This window comes from Narcine bancroftii, unplaced genomic scaffold (genome assembly GCF_036971445.1).
Source record: "Narcine bancroftii isolate sNarBan1 unplaced genomic scaffold, sNarBan1.hap1 Scaffold_166, whole genome shotgun sequence".
NCBI lineage: Eukaryota > Metazoa > Chordata > Chondrichthyes > Torpediniformes > Narcinidae > Narcine > Narcine bancroftii.
The window spans coordinates 815,710-831,520 of NW_027211901.1; positions in this window are offsets into that span (position 1 = coordinate 815,710).

The following is a 15,811-nucleotide window of genomic DNA, read 5'->3' on the forward strand; positions in this document are numbered from 1 at the left end:
CACTTTAAATTCACCGCTGTACCATTTCACATCTGGCATCTGGCATGAATTCCATTCCACATCCGGTATCTGTCCAGAAGATCATTCTACTCTGGCATCTCGCTGCTGTACCATTACACATCCAGCATCTGTACAGAAGTCCATTCCAAATCCGGATTCCACACAGAAGGACAATTCCACCTCCAGCATCTGGCAGGTGAACCATTCCACATCTGGCATCTGGCTGGCAGACCATTCCACATTTGGGCTTTTGCATGTGGACAATTACACCTCCAGGATCTGGCATGCATACAATTCCACATCTGGCATCTGGCACAAATTATATTGTACATCCAGAGTCTCACATGAGGAACATTCCACCTCCGGCATCTGGCAGATGTACCATTCCACATCCGGAATGTGTCAGAGGAACATTCCACATCCAGCATCTTCCAGGTGGACAATTCCACATCCATCATCTGTTAGGCTGAGCAGTCCAATTCCAGCAAATGGCAGGAAGATGATACAAGATTCAGCATCTTACAGGCAGACCATTCCACATCCAGCATCTGGCAGGTAGTCAATTCTAAATGCGACATCTCGCTGGCAGACCAGTCCACATCTGGCATCTATCAGGCAGACTAGTCAATATCTGGCATCAAGTGGGTGGACAATGCCACATCTGGCATCTGGCAGGCCGACCACTCCACATCCTGCATCTGGGAAGAAAAAAAACATTTTACATCTGGCATCTGGCAGCAAACCATTCCCCATCCTGCAACTGGCAGGTGGTCTATTCCACTCCAGCATCATCCAGGCAGACCATTCCATATCCAGCATCTGGCAGAGGACCATTCCACGTCCTGCAACTGACAAGCATACCATTTCACATCTGGCATTTGGCACGAATTTCATTCCACATCCGGCATCCGACCAGAAGATCATTCTATATCCGGCATCTCGCCGCTGTACCATTACACCTCCGGCATCTGGTACAAAGTCCATTCCACATCCGGATTCTCACAGAAGGACCATTCCACCTCGGCATCTGGCAGGTGGAACATTCCACATCTAGCGACTCGCAGGTGGACAATTATACCTCCGACATCTTGCAGGTGGACAATTCCACATCTTGCATCTGGCACGAATTATATTGTACATCCACATTCTCACATGAGGACCATCTGGCAGATGTACCATTCCAAATCCGAATTTGTGATAGGAACATTCCACATCCAGCATCTTCCAGATGGACAATTCCACATCTGGCATCTGTTAGGCAGAGCAGTCCATGTCCAGCAAATGGCAGGAAGATGATACCAGATTCAGCATCTTACTGGCAGACCATTCCACATCTAGCATCTGGCAGGTAGTCAATTCTAAATCCGGCATGTCACTGGCAGACCAGTCCAAATCTGGCATCTGGCAGGCCAACCACTCCACATTCAGTATCTGGCAGGAGTACCATTCCACATCTGGCATTTGGCAGCAAACAAATCCACATCCGGCGATTGACAGTATAAATTTGTTATGTGAGTGAGTTTCACAGTGTAACCGTGTTATGTGAGTCAGTTCCACAGTGTAAACTTGTCATATGAGAGAGTTGCACAGTATAATTTTGTTTACTTAGTGTAACCCATATTCCAAACTATATGTTAGTGTGTCCCACAGAGTAAACTTGTTGTGTGAGTAATTTTGACAGTTTGACCTTATTATGTGAGTGATTCCCACCATGTAAACTTGTTATTTGTCTGAGTTTCACTGTGTCACCTTGTAATTTTGCTAAATTCGATATTATTTGTTCGTGAGTTCCTCAGTGCAACTTTTTTAGGTGAGTGAGTTCAACAGTGTAAATGTCATGTGAGAGAGATGCACAGTATAATTTTGTTTACTTTGTGAAACCTATATTTTCAACTATATGTTAGTGTGTTCCACAGTGTCAACTTGTTCTGTAATTTACACAGTGTGACCTTGTTATGCGAGTGAATCCCACCGTTTGATCTTGTTATATGAGAGAGTTTGAAAGTGTGATGTTGTTATGGAAGTGAATTCCACAGTGTCAACCTGTCTAGTTAGTGGGCCTCAGAGTGTAACATTGGTAGAGAGTGAGTTTGACTGTGTGACATTGTAATGTGTGAGATTCCCACAGTGTAAACTTGTTATGTGGGTGAGTTTCACAGTGTTACCTTGTAATTTTGCTAAATTCGATATTGAACATGTTATGTTAGTTAGTTCCTCAATGAAACATGTTTAGGTGAGTGTGTTCCAGAGTGTAACCGTGTTACTTTGGAGAGTTCCACAGTATAATTTTGGGCACTTAGGGCATCCCATATTGTAAACTTTATGTTAGTGAGTCCCACAGTGTAAACTTGTTATGTGGGTGAGTTTCACAGTGTAACCTTGTAATTTTGCTAAATTCAGTTTTGGAAATGTTATGTTAGTGAATTCCTCAGTGCAACTTTTTTAGGTGAGTGTGTTCCACAGTGTGAGTGAGTCTCACCATTTGACCTTGTAATGTCAGTGAGTTAGAAAGTTTAACATTGTTATGGAAGTGAATTCCACAGTGTCAACCTGTCTAGTTAGTGGGCCTCAGAGTGTAACATTGGTGTACAGTGAGTTTGACAGTGTGACATTGTTATGTGTGAGATTCCCACCGTGTAAACTTGTTATGTGTCTGAGTTTCACAGTGTTACCTTTTAATTTCGCTAAATTCGATATTGAAAATGTGATGTTAGTCAGTTCCTCAGTGTAACTTTTTTAGGTGAGTGTGTTCCACGGTGTGAGTGTGTCTCACCATTTGACCTTGTAATGTCAGTGAGTTTGAAAGTGTGACATTGTTATGGAAGTGAATTCCACAGTGTCAACGTGTCTAGTTAGTGGGCCTCAGAGTGTAACATTGGTATAGAGTGAGTTTGACAGTGTGACATTGTTATGTGTGAGAGTCCCACCATGTAAACTTGTTATGTGTCTGAGTTTCACAGTGTTACCTTTTAATTTCGCTAAATTCAATATTGAAAATGTGATGTTAGTCAGTTCCTCAGTGTAACCTTTTTAGGTGAGTGAGCTCCACAGTATAACCTTGTTATGTGAGTCAGTTCCACAGTGTAAACTTGTCATGTGAGAGAGTTTCACAGTCCAATTTTATTCACTTAGGGAATCCCATATTGTAAACTTCATGTAAGTGATTCCCACATTGTTAACTTGATTTGTGAATCATTTACACAGTGTGACCTTATTGTGAGTGATTCCCACCATGTAAACTTGTTATGTGTCTGAGTTTCACAGTGTAACCTTGTAATTTTGCTAAATTCGATATTGAAAAAGTTATGTTAGTGAGTTCCTCAGTGCAACCTTTTTAGGTGAGTGAGTCCTACACTTTAAATTCACCGCTGTACCATTTCAAATCTGGCATCTGGCATGAATTCCATTCCACATCCGGTATCTGTCCAGAAGATCATTCTACTCTGGCATCTCGCTGCTGTACCATTACACATCCAGCATCTGTACAGAAGTCCATTCCACATCCGGATTCCTCACAGAAGGACAATTCCACCTCCAGCATCTGGCAGGTGAACCATTCCACATCTGGCATCTGGCTGGCAGACCATTCCACATTTGGGCTTTTGCATGTGGACAATTACATCTCCAGGATCTGGCATGCATACAATTCCACATCTGGCATCTGGCACGAATTATATTGTACATCCAGAGTCTCACATGAGGAACATTCCACCTCCGGCATCTGGCAGATGTACCATTCCACATCCGGAATGTGTCAGAGGAACATTCCACATCCAGCATCTTCCAGGTGGACAATTCCACATCCATCATCTGTTAGGCTGAGCAGTCCAATTCCAGCAAATGGCAGGAAGATGATACCAGATTCAGCATCTTACAGGCAGACCATTCCACATCCAGCATCTGGCAGGTAGTCAATTCTAAATGCGACATCTCGCTGGCAGACCAGTCCACATCTGGCATCTATCAGGCAGACTAGTCAATATCTGGCATCAAGTGGGTGGACAATGCCACATCTGGCATCTGGCAGGCCGACCACTCCACATCCTGCATCTGGGAAGAAAAAAAACATTTTACATCTGGCATCTGGCAGCAAACCATTCCCCATCCTGCAACTGGCAGGTGGTCTATTCCACTCCAGCATCAGCCAGGCAGACCATTCCATATCCAGCATCTGGCAGAGGACCATTCCACATCATGCAACTGACAAGCATACCATTTCACATCTGGCATCTGGCACGAATTTCATTCCACATCCGGCATCCGTCCAGAAGATCGTTCTACATCCGGCATCTTGCCACTGTACCATTACACGTCCGGCATCTGGTACAAAGTCCATTCCACATCCGGATTCTCACAGAAGGGCCATTCCACTTCCGGCATCTGGCAGGTGGAACATTCCACATCTGGCGACTCGCAGGTGGACAATTATACCTCCGACATCTTTCAGGTGGACAATTACACATCTAGCATCTGGCACGAATTATATTGTACATCCACATTCTCACATGAGGACCATCTGGCAGATGTACCATTCCAAATCCGGAATGTGTCAGAGGAACATTCCACATCCAGCGTCTTCCAGATGGACAATTCCACATCTGGCATCTGTTAGGCAGAGCAGTCCATGTCCAGCAAATGGCAGGAAGGTGATACCAGATTCAGCATCTTACTGGCAGACCATTCCACATCTAGCATCTGGCAGGTAGTCAATTCTAAATCCGGCATCTCACTGGCAGACCAGTCCAAATATGGCATCTGGCAGGCCAACCACTCCACATTCAGTATCTGGCAGGAGTACCATTCCACATCTGGCATTTGGCAGCAAACAAATTCACATCCGGCGATTGACAGTATAAATTTGTTTTGTGAGTGAGTTCCACAGTGTAACCGTGTTATGTGAGTCAGTTCCACAGTGTAAACGTCATGTGAGAGAGTTTCACAGTACAATTTTGTTTACTTAGTGTAACCTATATTCCAAACTATATGTTAGTGTGTCCCACAGAGTAAACTTGTTGTGTGAGTAATTTAGACAGTGTGATCTTATTATGTGAGTGATTCCCACCATGTAAACTTGTTATTTGTCTGAGTTTCACAGTCTAACCTTGTAATTTTGCTAAATTCGATATTGTTTGTTCGAGAGTTCCTCAGTGCAACTTTTTTAGGTGAGTGAATTCCACAGTGTAAACATCATGTGAGAGAGATGCACAGTATAATTTTGTTTACTTTGGGAAACCCATATTTTCAACTATATGTTAGTGTGTCCCACAGTGTCAACTTGTTCTGTAATTTACACAGTGTGACCTTGTTATGCGAGTGAATCCCACCGTTTGACCTTGTTATATGAGAGAATTTGAAAGTGTGATGTTGTTATGAAAGTGAATTCCACAGTGTCAACCTGTCTAGTTAGTGAGCCTCAGAGTGTAACATTGGTATGGAGTGAGTTTGACTGTGTGACATTGTTATGTGTGAGATTCCCACAGTGTAAACTTGTTATGTGGGTGAGTTTCACAGTGTAACCTTGTAATTTTGCTAAATTCGATATTGAACATGTTATGTTAGTGAGTTCCTCAATGAAACATGTTTAGGTGAGTGTGTTCCACAGTGTAACCGTGTTATTTTGGAGAGTTCCACAGTATAATTTTGGGTACTTAGGGCATCCCATGTTGTAAACTTTATGTTAGTGAGTCCCACAGTGTAAATTTGTTACGTGAGTAATTTTCACAGTGTGACCTTATTATGTGAGTCCCACAAATTGACTTTATTATGTGAGAAATTCCCACAGAGTAAACTTGTAATGTCAGTGAGTTTGAAAGTGTGACATTGTTATGGAAGAGATTTCCACAGTGTCAAACTTTCTACTTAGTGAGTCTCAGGGTGTAACATTGGTATGGAGTGCGTTCGACAGTGTGACATTTTATGTGTGAGATTCCCAAGGTGTAAATTTGTTATGTGGGTGAGTTTCACAGTGTAACCTTGTAATTTTGCTAAATTCAGTTTTGGAAATGTTATGTTAGTGAGTTCCTCAGTGCAACTTTTTTAGGTGAGTGTGTTCCACAGTGTGAGTGAGTCTCACCATTTGACCTTGTAATGTCAGTGAGTTAGAAAGTTTAACATTGTTATGGAAGTGAATTCCACTGTGTCAACCTGTCTAGTTAGTGGGCATCAGAGTGTAACATTGGTATAGAGTGAGTTTGACAATGTGACATTGTTATGTGTGAGAGTCCCACCGTGTAAACTTGTTATGTGTCTGAGTTTCACAGTGTTACCTTTTAATTTCGCTAAATTCGATATTGAAAATGTGATGTTAGTCAGTTCCTCAGTGTAACCTTTTTAGGTGAGTGAGCTCCACAGTATAACCTTGTTATGTGAGTCAGTTCCACAGTGTAAACTTGTCATGTGAGAGAGTTTCACAGTCCAATTTTGTTCACTTAGGGAATCCCATATTGTAAACTTCATGTAAGTGAGTCCCACAGTGTTAACTTGATTTGTGAATCATTTACACAGTGTGACCTTATTGTGAGTGATTCCCACCATGTAAACTTGTTATGTGTCTGAGTTTCACAGTGTAACCTTGTAATTTTGCTAAATTCGATATTGAAAAAGTTATGTTAGTGAGTTCCTCAGTGCAACCTTTTTAGGTGAGTGAGTCCCACACTTTAAATTCACCGCTGCACCATTTCACATCTGGCATCTGGCATGAATTCCATTCCACATCCGGTATCTGTCCAGAAGATCATTCTACGCTGGCATCTCGCTGCTGTACCATTACACATCCAGCATCTGTCATGAAGTACATTCCACATCCGGATTCCACACAGAAGGACAATTCCACCTCCAGCATCTGGCAGGTGAACCATTCCACATCTGGCATCTGGCTGGCAGACCATTCCACATTTGGGCTTTTGCAAGTGGACAATTACACCTCCAGGATCTGGCATGCATACAATTCCACATCTGGCATCTGGCACGAATTATATTGTACATCCAGAGTCTCACATGAGGAACATTCCACCTCCGGCATCTGGCAGATGTACCATTCCACATCCGGAATGTGTCAGAGGAACATTCCACATCTAGCATCTTCCAGGTGGACAATTCCACATCCATCATCTGTTAGGCTGAGCAGTCCAATTCCAGCAAATGGCAGGAAGATGATACCAGATTCAGCATTTTACAGGCAGACCATTCCACATCCAGCATCTGGCAGGTAGTCAATTCTAAATGCGACATCTCGCTGGCAGACCAGTCCACATCTGGCATCTATCAGGCAGACTAGTCAATATGTGGCATCAAGTGGGTGGACAATGCCACATCTGGCATCTGGCAGGCCGACCACTCCACATCCTGCATCTGGGAAGAAAAAAACCATTCTACATCTGGCATCTGGCAGCAAACCATTCCCCATCCTGCAACTGGCAGGTGGTCTATTCCACTCCAGCATCAGCCAGGCAGACCATTCCATATCCAGCATCTGGCAGAGGACTATTCCACAATCTGCAACTGACAAGCATACCATTTCACATCTGGCACGAATTTCATTCCACATCCGGCATCCGTCCAGAAGATCATTCTACATCCGGCATCTCGCCGCTGTACCATTACACCTCCGGCATCTGGTACAAAGTCCATTCCACATCCGGATTCTCACAGAAGGACCATTCCACCTCCGGCATCTGGCAGGTGGAACATTCCACATTTGGCGACTCGCAGGTGGACAATTATACCTCCGACATCTTGCAGGTGGACAATTACACATCTAGCATCTGGCACGAATTATATTGTACATCCACATTCTCACATGAGGACCATCTGGCAGATGTACAATTCCAAATCCGGAATGTGTCAGAGGAACATTCCACATCCAGCGTCTTCCAGATGGACAATTCCACATCTGGCATCTGTTAGGCAGAGCAGTCCATGTCCAGCAAATGGCAGGAAGGTGATACCAGATTCAGCATCTTACTGGCAGACCATTCCACATCTAGCATCTGGCAGGTAGTCAATTCTAAATCCGGCATCTCACTGGCAGACCAGTCCAAATATGGCATCTGGCAGGCCAACCACTCCACATTCAGTATCTGGCAGGAGTACCATTCCACATCTGGCATTTGGCAGAAAACAAATCGACATCCGGCGATTGACAGTATAAATTTGTTATGTGAGTGAGTTCCACAGTGTAACCGTGTTATGTGAGTCAGTTCCACAGTGTAATCGTGTTATGTGAGTCAGTTCCACAGTGTAAACGTCATGTGAGAGAGTTTCACAGTACAATTTTGTTTACTTAGTGTAAGACATATTCCAAACTATATGTTAGTGTGTCCCACAGAATAAACTTGTTGTGTGAGTAATTTAGACAGTGTGACCTTATTATGTGAGTGATTCCCACCATGTAAACTTTTATTTGTCTGAGTTTCACTGTGTCACCTTGTAATTTTGCAAAATTCGATATTATTTGTTCGTGAGTTCCTCAGTGCAGCTTTTTTAGGTGAGTGAGTTCCACAGTGTAAACGTCATGTGAGAGAGATGCACAGTATAATTTTGTTTACTTTGTGAAACCCATATTCTCAACTATATGTTAGTGTGTCCCACAGTGTCAAATTGTTCTGTAATTTACACAGTGTGACCTTGTTATGCGAGTGAATCCCACCGTTTGACCTTGTTATATGAGAGAGTTTGAAAGTGTGATGTTGTTATGGAAGTGAATTCCACAGTGTCAACCTGTCTAGTTAGTTAGCCTCAGAGTGTAACATTGGTAGAGAGTGAGTTTGACTGTGTGACATTGTTATGTGTGAGATTCCCACAGTGTAAACTTGTTATTTTTTGGCAGTTTCCGCAAAGCAGGACGTCAAGCGCTGAAGAGCTGGCTCTGAATGGGCAACTAAAGCGGCATCATCTGCAAAGAGTAGTTCACGGACAAGTTTCTCTTGTGTCTTGGTGTGAGCTTGCAGGCGCCTCAGATTGAAGAGACTGCCATCCGTGCGGTACCGGATGTAAACAGCGTCTTCATTGTTGGGGTCTTTCATGGCTTGGTTCAGCATCATGCTGAAGAAGATTGAAAAGAGGGTTGGTGCCAGAACACAGCCTTGCTTCACGCCATTGTTAATGGAGAAGGCCTGGAAGTCAGCCTGAAGAAAACTGAGGTCCTCCATCAGCCAGCTCCCCACCATGACTACCAGCCCCCCCACATCTCCATCGGGCACACAAAACTCAAAACGGTCAACCAGTTTACCTATCTCGGCTGCACCATTTCATCAGATGCAAGGATCGACAATGAGATAGACAACAGACTCGCCAAGGCAAATAGCGCCTTTGGAAGACTACACAAAAGAGTCTGGAAAAACAACCAACTGAAAAACCTCACAAAGATAAGCGTATACAGAGCCGTTGTCATACCCACACTCCTGTTCGGCTCCGAATCATGGGTCCTCTACCGGCACCACCTACGGCTCCTAGAACGCTTCCACCAGCGTTGTCTCCGCTCCATCCTCAACATCCATTGGAGCGCTCACACCCCTAACGTCGAGGTACTCGAGATGGCAGAGGTCGACAGCATCGAGTCCACGCTGCTGAAGATCCAGCTGCGCTGGATGGGTCACGTCTCCAGAATGGAGGACCATCGCCTTCCCAAGATCGTATTATATGGCGAGCTCTCCACTGGCCACCGTGACAGAGGTGCACCAAAGAAAAGGTACAAGGACTGCCTAAAGAAATCTCTTGGTGCCTGCCACATTGACCACCGCCAGTGGGCTGATAACGCCTCAAACCGTGCATCTTGGCGCCTCACAGTTTGGCGGGCAGCAGCCTCCTTTGAAGAAGACCGCAGAGCCCACCTCACTGACAAAAGGCAAAGGAGGAAAAACCCAACACCCAACCCCAACCAACCAATTTTCCCTTGCAACCGCTGCAATCGTGTCTGCCTGTCCCGCATCGGACTGGTCAGCCACAAACGAGCCTGCAGCTGACGTGGACTTTTTACCCCCTCCATAAATCTTCGTCCGCGAAGCCAAGCCAAAGAAAGAAACTTGTTATGTGGGTGAGTTTCACAGTGTAACCTTGTAATTTTGCTAAATTCGATATTGAACATGTTATGTTAGTGAGTTCCTCAATGAAACATGTTTAGGTGAGTGTGTTCCACAGTGTATCCGTGTTATTTTGGAGAGTTCCACAGTATAATTTTGGGTACTTAGGGCATTCCATATTGTAAACTTTATGTTAGTGAGTCCCACAGTGTAAATTTGTTATGTGAGTCATTTTCACAGTGTGACCTTATTATGTGAGTCCCACAAATTGACCTTATTATGTGAGAAATTCCCACAGAGTAAACTTGTAATGTCAGTGAGTTTGAAAGTGTGACATTGTTATGGAAGAGATTTCCACAGTGTCAACCTTTCTACTTAGTGAGTCTCAGGGTGTAACATTGGTATGGAGTGCGTTCGACAGTGTGACATTTTATGTGTGAGATTCCCAAGGTGTAAATTTGTTATGTGGGTGAGTTTCACAGTGTAACCTTGTAATTTTGCTAAATTCAGTTTTGAAAATGTTATGTTAGTGAGTTCCTCAGTGCAACTTTTTTAGGTGAGTGTGTTCCACAGTGTGAGTGAGTCTCACCATTTGACCTTGTAATGTCAGTGAGTTTGAAAGTGTGACATTGTTATGGAAGTGAATTCCACAGTGTCAACCTGTCTAGTTAGTGGGCCTCAGAGTGTAACATTGGTATAGAGTGAGTTTGACAGTGTGACATTGTTATGTGTGAGAGTCCCACCGTGTAAACTTGTTATGTGTCTGAGTTTCACAGTGTTACCTTTTAATTTCGCTAAATTCGATATTGAAAATGTGATGTTAGTCAGTTCCTCAGTGTAACCTTTTTAGGTGAGTGAGGCCACAGTATAACCTTGTTATGTGAGTCAGTTCAACAGTGTAAACTTGTCATGTGAGAGAGTTTCACAGTCCAATTTTGTTCACTTAGGGAATCCCATATTGTAAACTTCATGTAAGTGAGTCCCACAGTGTTAACTTGATTTGTGAATCATTTACACAGTGTGACCTTATTGTGAGTGATTCCCACCATGTAAACTTGTTATGTGTCTGAGTTTCACAGTGTAACCTTGTAATTTTGCTAAATTCGATATTGAAAAAGTTATGTAAGTGAGTTCCTCAGTGCAACCTTTTTAGGTGAGTGAGTCCCACACTTTAAATTCACCGCTGTACCATTTCACATCTGGCATCTGGCACGAATTCCATTCCACATCTGGTATCTGTCCAGAAGATCATTCTACTCTGGCATCTCGCCGCTGTACCATTACACATCCAGCATCTGTATAGAAGTCCATTCCACATCCGGATTCCTCACAGAAGGAACATTCCACCTCCGGCATCTGGCAGGTGAACCATTCCACATCTGGAATCTGGCTGGCAGACCATTCCACATTTGGGCTTTTGCAGGTGGACAATTAAACCTCCGGGATATGGCAAGCATACAATTCCACATCTGGCATCTGGCACGAATTATATTGTACATCCAGAGTCTCACATGAGGAACATTCCACCTCCGGCATCTGGCAGATGTACCATTCAACATCCGGAATGTGTCAGAGGAACATTCCACATCCAGCATCTTCCAGGTGGACAATTCCACATCCATCATCTGTTAGGCTGAGCAGTCCAATTCCAGCAAATGGCAGGAAGATGATCCCAGATTCAGCATTTTACAGGCAGACCATTCCACATCCAGCATCTGGCAGGTAGTCAATTCCAAATGCGACATCTCGCTGGCAGACCAGTCCACATCTGGCGTCTATCAGGCAGACTAGTCAATATCTGGCATCAAGTGGGTGGACAATGCCACATCTGGCATCTGGCAGGCCGACCACTCCACATCCTGCATCTGGGAAGAAAAAAACCATTCTACATCTGGTATCTGGCAGCAAACCATTCCCCATCCTGCAACTGGCAGGTGGTCTATTCCACTCCAGCATCAGCCAGGCAGACCATTCCATATCCAGCATCTGGCAGAGGACCATTCCACATCCTGCAACTGACAAGCATACCATTTCACATCTGGCACGAATTTCATTCCACATCCGGCATCCGTCCAGAAGATCATTCTACATCCGGCATCTCGCCGCTGTACCATTACACCTCCGGCATCTGGTACAAAGTCCATTCCACATCCGGATTCTCACAGAAGGACCATTCCACCTCCGGCATCTGGCAGGTGGAACATTCCACATTTGGCGACTCGCAGGTGGACAATTATACCTCCGACATCTTGCAGGTGGACAATTACACATCTAGCATCTGGCACGAATTATATTGTACATCCACATTCTCACATGAGGACCATCGGGCAGATGTACAATTCCAAATCCGGAATGTGTCAGAGGAACATTCCACATCCAGCGTCTTCCAGATGGACAATTCCACATCTGGCATCTGTTAGGCAGAGCAGTCCATGTCCAGCAAATGGCAGGAAGGTGATACCAGATTCAGCATCTTACTGGCAGACCATTCCACATCTAGCATCTGGCAGGTAGTCAATTCTAAATCCGGCATCTCACTGGCAGACCAGTCCAAATATGGCATCTGGCAGGTCAACCACTCCACATTCAGTATCTGGCAGGAGTACCATTCCACATCTGGCATTTGGCAGCAAACAAATCGACATCCGGCGATTGACAGTATAAATTTGTTATGTGAGTGAGTTCCACAGTGTAACCGTGTTATGTGAGTCAGTTCCACAGTGTAATCGTGTTAAGTGAGTCAGTTCCACAGTGTAAACGTCATGTGAGAGAGTTTCACAGTACAATTTTGTTTACTTAGTGTAAGCCATATTCCAAACTATATGTTAGTGTGTCCCACAGAATAAACTTGTTGTGTGAGTAATTTAGACAGTGTGACCTTATTATGTGAGTGATTCCCACCATGTAAACTTTTATTTGTCTGAGTTTCACTGTGTCACCTTGTAATTTTGAAAAATTCGATATTATTTGTTCGTGAGTTCCTCAGTGCAACTTTTTTAGGTGAGTGAGTTCCACAGTGTAAACGTCATGTGAGAGAGATGCACAGTATAATTTTGTTTACTTTGTGAAACCCATATTCTCAACTATATGTTAGTGTGTCCCACAGTGTCAAATTGTTCTGTAATTTACACAGTGTGACCTTGTTATGCGAGTGAATCCCACCGTTTGACCTTGTTATATGAGAGAGTTTGAAAGTGTGATGTTGTTATGGAAGTGAATTCCACAGTGTCAACCTGTCTAGTTAGTGGGCCTCAGAGTGTAACATTGGTATAGAGTGAGTTTGACAGTGTGACATTGTTATGTGTGAGAGTCCCACCGTGTAAACTTGTTATGTGTCTGAGTTTCACAGTGTTACCTTTTAATTTCGCTAAATTCGATATTGAAAATGTGATGTTAGTCAGTTCCTCAGTGTAACCTTTTTAGGTGAGTGAGGCCACAGTATAACCTTGTTATGTGTGTCAGTTCCACAGTGTAAACTTGTCATGTGAGAGAGTTTCACAGTCCAATTTTGTTCACTTAGGGAATCCCATATTGTAAACTTCATGTAAGTGAGTCGTACAGTGTTAACTTGTTATGTGTCTGAGTTTCACAGTGTAACCTTGTAATTTTGCTAAATTCGATATTGAAAAAGTTATGTAAGTGAGTTCCTCAGTGCAACCTTTTTAGGTGAGTGAGTCCCACACTTTAAATTCACCGCTGTACCATTTCACATCTGGCATCTGGCACGAATTCCATTCCACATCTGGTATCTGTCCAGAAGATCATTCTACTCTGGCATCTCGCCGCTGTACCATTACACATCCAGCATCTGTATAGAAGTCCATTCCACATCCGGATTACTCACAGAAGGAACATTCCACCTCCGGCATCTGGCAGGTGAACCATTCCACATCTGGAATCTGGCTGGCAGACCATTCCACATTTGGGCTTTTGCAGGTGGACAATTAAACCTCCGGGATATGGCAAGCATACAATTCCACATCTGGCATCTGGCACGAATTATATTGTACATCCAGAGTCTCACATGAGGAACATTCCACCTCCGGCATCTGGCAGATGTACCATTCAACATCCGGAATGTGTCAGAGGAACATTCCACATCCAGCATCTTCCAGGTGGACAATTCCACATCCATCATCTGTTAGGCTGAGCAGTCCAATTCCAGCAAATGGCAGGAAGATGATCCCAGATTCAGCATTTTACAGGCAGAGCATTCCACATCCAGCATCTGGCAGGTAGTCAATTCCAAATGCGACATCTCGCTGGCAGACCAGTCCACATCTGGCGTCTATCAGGCAGACTAGTCAATATCTGGCATCAAGTGGGTGGACAATGCCACATCTGGCATCTGGCAGGCCGACCACTCCACATCCTGCATCTGGGAAGAAAAAAAACATTCTACATCTGGCACCTGGCAGCAAACCATTCCCCATCCTGCAACTGGCAGGTGGTCTATTCCACTCCAGCATCATCCAGGCAGACCATTCCATATCCAGCATCTGGTAGAGGACCATTCCACATCTTGCAACTGACAAGCATACCATTTCACATCTGGCACGATTTCATTCCACATCCGGCATCCGTCCAGAAGATCATTCTACATCCGGAATCTCGCCGCTGTACCATTACACGTCCGGCATCTGGTACAAAGTCCATTCCACATCAGGATTCTCACAGAAGGGCCATTCCACCTCCGGCATCTGGCTGGTGGAACATTCCACATCTGGCGACTCGCAGGTGGACATTTATACCTCCGACATCTTGCAGGTGGACAATTCCACATCTAGCATCTGGCACGAATTATATTGTACATCCACATTCTCACATGAGGACCATCTGGCAGATGTACCATTCCAAATCTGGAATGTGTCAGAGGAACATTCCACATCCAGCGTCTTCCAGATGGACAATTCCACATCTGGCATCTGTTAGGCAGAGCAGTCCATGTCCAGCAAATGGCAGGAAGATGATACCAGATTCAGCATCTTACTGGCAGACCATTCCACATCTAGCATCTGGCAGGTAGTCAATTCTAAATCCGGCATCTCACTGGCAGACCAGTCCAAATCTGGCATCTGGCAGGCCAACCACTCCACATTCAGTATCTGGCAAGAGTACCATTCCACATCTGGAATTTGGCAGCAAACAAATCCACATCCGACGATTGACAGTATAAATTTGTTTTGTGAGTGAGTTCCACAGTGTAACCGTGTTATGTGAGTCAGTCCCACAGTGTAAACGTCATGTGAGAGAGTTTCACAGTACAATTTTGTTTACTTAGTGTAACCTATATTCCAAACTATATGTTAGTGTGTCCCACAGAGTAAACTTGTTGTGTGAGTAATTTAGACAGTGTGACCTTATTATGTGAGAAATTCCCACAGAGTAAACTTGTAATGTCAGTGAGTTTGAAAGTGTGACATTGTTATGGAAGAGATTTCCACAGTGTCAACCTTTCTACTTAGTGAGTCTCAGGGTGTAACATTGGTATGGAGTGCGTTCGACAGTGTGACATTTTATGTGTGAGATTCCCAAGGTGTAAATTTGTTATGTGGGTGAGTTTCACAGTGTAACCTAATAATTTTGCTAAATTCAGTTTTGAAAATGTTATGTTAGTGAGTTCCTCAGTGCAACTTTTTTAGGTGAGTGTGTTCCACAGTGCGAGTGAGTCTCACCATTTGACCTTGTAATGTCAGTGAGTTAGAAAGTTTAACATTGTTATGGAAGTGAATTCCACAGTGTCAACCTGTCTAGTTAGTGAGCCTCAGAGTGTAACATTGGAGAGAGTGAGT